Raw genomic sequence first — 5,864 nt, 5'->3', positions numbered from 1 at the left:
ACATTTGGCAATGTCTGGAGATATTTTTGGTTGTCACGACTCGGGTGGATGGTACTGTCTAGAGATGCTGTAAACTCTCTGCAATGCATAGATGGTCCCCACGACAAGGAAGCATCCAGTTCCAGTGCCAGTGGCGCTGAGGTAGAGACAACCTGGTGTGATTGTGCATCGTATCCCAGAGTGGGTTAGAGCATACAATCATCATCCATCCATCAGCCATCAGCCATCCATCCATCCATCAGCCATCCATCCATCTATCGTCCACCCATCCATCTATCAGCCACCCGTCCATCCATCATCCATCCATCCATCCATCACCCATCCATCCATCCACCCGTCCGTCCATTCATCCACCCATCCACCATCCACCCATCCATCATCCATCCATCCATCATCCATCTACCTGTCTGTCCATTCACCCATCTATCCATCCATCCATCCATCCATCCATCCATCCATCCATCCATCCATCCATCCATCATCCATCCATCGCCCATCCATCCACCCATCCATCTATCCGTCCATCCATCATTCAACCATCCACCCACCCACCCATCCATGCATCTGCATATCTATATATTCATATATTCACCGCCCCCGCCCCGTCTTCTCACTCGTCCACCCTATACTTGTCCGTCGAGTGCCCTGGGCACGGCAGTCGGTGGTAAGTGCTGGACGTCTGTGGGCAACACGTCTCCGCCCACGTGGAGTCGATGTGAGACGAGGAGGGACATAACACACCAGGGTCTACACCTGAGGATGGCAGTGGGTGCTATGAGCAGCATGGTCAGGGTAGGGGGACAGGGCGATGGGTCGGGAGCGGGCTGCAGGGAGAATGGGGCGCCCTCTCTGTTGAGATGCTACTTGAGCAGAACACTGGGGAAGAGGGAGTTATCAGAGATCCGAGGTGGAGCTTGCCTGGTGTGTTTGCGGGTCACAGGCACCGAAAGTGCTCCAGGAGGCAGCTCCAGGTGGGACCCTCCAGGAGGCGGAGGGGGTCTGCCTGGCGAACTCCTGCCCCACTCTCTGACTTGACCCGCCCACCCGTGCCCACCATCTTCTGGGGCGTTTATGGACCTGGATAAATCTCCAACTTCGTGTGAGTGTCAAGATCCTTTGCCATATGGCTTCTCCCCATCTGCCATCACTTGACACCCGAGCTGGTTGAGGCCCCTTCACAGTGCCCCCGGCAGGCCTTCTCCCTGGACCGTGAGTGCTGGCTGTGCTTCCCGCGAGGGGAGGGAGGTGGCCGGTCACTGCTGTGCCCTCTGCACCGGGACTGGGCTTGGGCCCCAGCACCCTCTCTGCATGGCGCCTATGTTTTGGAGATATGTAGGACACACTGACTATAAGTCCCCAATGCAACAGTGATCTTGGGCCCATTGCCAGCCTCTGAGTGTCCCGTTATCTTGCTTTAAGGACACTTTGGTGTGATAACCATGACCCTTGGCAGGGCGCCTTGGCCACCTCCCCACCTGGACCACAGCCTTCTCACCTCATCTGCGGCCTCCCCACCTGCACCACGCTCCCCCAGGCCTCCCTCAGTGCCACTGCCTGCTGCCACCTGGAGCTGAGGCGACTCCTGGGGGCTCCTGGGGCTCAGGCCCTTCCTCTGCATGCCCCCACCCGGCCTAGGATCTCTGCCCGTCTCCTCGCTTCATCTACCCTCACCACCCATCCTCCGCCCTGCAGGTCTGAGCCCATCCCTTCCCTTTCAATATCTTCCATGGCTCCCCAGTGCCCGAGGAACCAGCTCTAAACTCCTCATGCCCAGCCTGAGCCCTGTCCGTCTTCCCGAGCCCCCCACCCCATCACGGCTCCAGCCCCGAGTACTGCAGCCACAGGACCCTCTCCAGCTGCAGACATTCTGTGCCTGTGCTCACGCTCTTTCTGTGCGTACAGCCTTTCCACTTCTCTGCCCATCAATTTCTGACCCATCTCCCTAGATCTGAAATGCCACCTCCTCCGTGTAGCTCACCCTGATTGGAACCAGTAAGTCCTTTCCCTGTGCCTTCATGTCAGTCATTTACCCTTTAAGGTTACGAGCTGAGGAAGATCTCACATGTAGGCAAAACACAGAGAGGTTTAGTGATTTTTCAGTCACACAGCTCCTGTGAGCCTCCTGTTAGTTCCATGCTTTTCTGAGACCCCAGACGCATTTCCCCCACATTTTCATCACTTAAAACAGCTTGAATGGTGTTGAATGGTGGTCCCCCGGTCCGGACTGCCTTTGTCCCAGAATGGTCAAATCTGTGAGCGAGATGAGGAATTGGGGGGAGGGGCTCTCTGCTCCGTCTTGGCTTATCAAACACCTGGCCTTCTTCCTGGAACTTTCTAAGTAAATAAAGATCGCTCTACGTGTGGGAATGGCTGTCATCACTCTCTCTTCCTAAGAATCTGCTCTGAGTCAGGTGCTGTTCGGGGACAGTGGACTGAGCGGAGCGTTGGGCTACCTCAGGCCAGCTCCCAAACACTGCCCTTGACCTGCAGGTGTGCTCCCCGCAGACTGCAGTGGGAGCTACCGTGAGGCCCAGGACTCACGGAGAGCCACACCCGCTGGATTCCGCATCTCAGAGCATCACTTTCTTGCCTTAAAAAGTGAACTGTGATGACGGTGGTGATAGTGGTTGCCACTTGCCGCGCCCTGTAGTGCGCTAAGTGCTTTCTGCACCTCTCCCCATGCTCCCCGCTGCGAGGTGGGCAGGATCTCCCCCCATATGGAGGACCTGGACCCTGAGACGAGCACATCACAGGGTCATACGCCTGCACCAGGGGAATGGGACTCCTGACTGCTGTTCCTGCCGGGGACTCAGCTTGGAGGAAGCCCCAGTTCCCTTGTGAGGGTGGCGAGAGCAGCTTTGTCCTCTGGTCCCTGGTGGGACTCACACTCTGAGCTGCTGAAGCCACTCCTAACTGTCCCCTCAGCAAACCTGAAAACCACCTCCCGTCCCTCGCTGCTCTTGGGAATGAACAGGACTTCTGCGTCCGTAGTGGTCACAGCATTTAGGACGACATGTCGGCTGAGAGAACGGACGGCAAAGCCATAGCCGTCACCGGTTTAGTTTCTATTTTCCTAAGCTGTTGGATGAATCCTGGACCACAGTCTGGGTGAGGTGACATCTGACACCCATCGCACTGGGCCATGGGTTTGGAGGGAATGGAGCTGGCTTCCTTCGATTATTCCAGAACTGCCAATGGCCAGGGCCGCTGAGCCTTGCCTGCTCTGAGCGTGTTTGCGGGTCTGCATAGGGTGTGCCAAGGCCGTCCCGGCTGCGAGCACCTCTTGGAAGACTTGGAGGAGGGAGCAGATGTCCTGGGTTGGGGACACATTCATGACACACAGACCCTCAGGGGGACTTCGCGGGAGTTACTGAGGCCATCACGCTTGGAAGTCACTCGCTGCTGCGGTGCATCACGGGGTCCTCTTCCACTCAGTGAACATTTGCTGGGTGCCTACTGTGTGCGCCCCAGCACTGGGGATGCAGCCTCTGTCCTCAAAGCCTCTTCCTACTGTCGGTACCCTGCCCGTCCACCGCCTCCTCTGCCACCTGTCACCCTTGCTGTGACGCTTCCAGTTGCCCCTAGCCCAGAACACCTGTGCCACCCACCCAACCCCCTGCCTCCAAGAAACATCATATTTTTCACAAAATACTCATCACCATACTCACACCTCTCCACTGGCTCATTTTGGGGGGGTGGAGGGGGGAACCTTAATTCAGCCCTGCAGCCTGAGTCACAAGTGTTGTGGGGGGCTCGTGGCCCCAGAGAAACGGTGTCTGGGCCTTGAAGATACTGCCACCTGTTGGCCAGAACTCAAAGTGGCAGTGAGGACCAAATCTGTGTCTTGGCCTGGGATGGGACCTGGAACCTAGGAGTGACAAGCTGTGGCCCGGCTCGTTGGAGATATCAGCCCCTAAACAGCTCACCAGCCTCATCCGCCTCAGAAATCCTCCCTGGGATGGAAGGGCCGTCTAAGAATTGCCTTGAAATTCTGTTTTTAATCTATTTCACTACACTGGATGTCTACACGCTAGGGCGTCACCAGACACCGCAATTTTAAGGCAGACCCCCTCCCTCCCCCATCCAAACTTCTGGGAATGGTACGAGCAGGGCTGTGACACCTGCCAGCAGGCACTGCTGGGCACGGACTGAGAGAAACTGGCAGGAAAGTAAGGCTCACGGCAGGTACCGCAGCAGCTTCCCTCGAGACAGCTGAAGGGCCTTCCAGCTGGTCATCCACACCCACGACGCACGCGGACGTCTGGACAGGGCGTGTCCAAGAGCCTTCCTCTGCGGGGCCTGTTCATTCATTCAGCAAAGATTTTCGGAGCGAGCGCCTTCTACCCACCAGAACCTGGTCCAGTCACGGGATGCTGAGGCACCCATGCAGGCAGAGCTGGGTACCTTCTGTGGCCTTGGTCCCAGACATGCCAAAAGGAAACAAGTACAGGGGACTTGGAAGCTGTCTCTGGCAAAGATAGACACTAGAGAAGCCACCTGGGGTTGGAGCAAAATGAATTTCCAGGGCCCAGACCGTGAGCTGCCAGAACTCCCTGGGGCGGCTAGGACCCAGCAAGGATGCAGGGAAGGGACACTTCAGAGCCTGATACACCCAAGGACCAAAAATGCAGGACCGAGAACCAGTGAGGGTGGGTGAGGCCCAGGAGGAGAAAAGCCCATGCTGCCACAGGCGGCTGCTCCCGGGCCACGTGCTCCATCCCTGGAGGCAAACGCAGCTCCTGTGGCCCAAGTGCCAGGAGCCTGCCCAGTGTGGACAGACACTTCCCTGGCCTGGGAGACCGTTAGCTTGACTCCAGGTGTCAAGATAACTGGTCCTGCTCTGACTCCTTTGCTGTGAGCCTGGGCTGGTGCCCAATCACACCACCCTGGTCTCCCCGTGGGGCTAGGGGCAACACTGTAAGGCCCGAGGTCAGCAAGGGGCTCCTGGCCTGGGGAGGGGAGCCCTGCACATCTCCTCAAACATCCATGCAGCCCTTGGCACCCGCAAAGTACAACTCCGGGGTCTTGGCACTTGATGGCCTTGCTACTGTGTCTACTCAGGAGGTCACTGCCGACCACTCTGCTGTGCATCTTACCCTGAGGATTAGTGACCTCTATTTACCCAGATGGTGCCTAAGTGAGGCCCCCGCTCGCCTGCAGTTACCATGGACATTTATCCACTTGGCACCATGCACCCAGGTTTACGGCTCAGTCCCGAGGCGCCGGGCCTCACACCAGCCCTAAGTGCCCCTTCCTCAGCCCACGCTGCATGGGGACAGGGGGACGCTGAGGCCCCGTGCCCAACCCCCAGGTCCAATTGGGGACCAAAGGGTGGAGCACCTGGGATGATGGCCTGACAGGGGGCACACTTGCTAGAGAGTGATCTTTACCTCCGCCTCACGAATGCAGAGGTCCATGAGAAAGGACAATGGTACACAGCAGGTGGTGACAATGGCTATGACCTGTGCAGCTCCTGACTATGACCTGTGCAGCTCCGACGAGGGCCTCTTCTGTAGCATCATCCTACGTATGCACTCACTTAGGTCTTGTCACTTAACCTTTTTGAAATGTGCATTTCCTAAATTCACTCCCGTTGGAAATTGGTTTTATAATCAGCATGCACCTGGGTTCCAGCTTCTCACCGTTTCCTCTGCACCCTCGGCCGCCCCAGTGTCCTTGTATCCGTGACCCAGGGTGGCAGTCCCGTGTTCCTCCCACAGCTGGTCCTTAGGCCTCACTTCGTTCCCCCTCCCCCTCAGCGAGCTAGGCAGGAATCCTGCTGTCCGAAGACAGGTGTCTCTTGGGCCACCAGGCATGCACACCCCTCGGGGCCCAGCTGCTTAAGTCCCTCATGGGGGCGAGCC

This window comes from Pteropus vampyrus, unplaced genomic scaffold (genome assembly GCF_000151845.1).
Source record: "Pteropus vampyrus isolate Shadow unplaced genomic scaffold, Pvam_2.0 Scaffold142, whole genome shotgun sequence".
In the NCBI taxonomy this organism is placed as follows: domain Eukaryota; kingdom Metazoa; phylum Chordata; class Mammalia; order Chiroptera; family Pteropodidae; genus Pteropus; species Pteropus vampyrus.
This window is presented reverse-complemented; position numbering follows the sequence as displayed.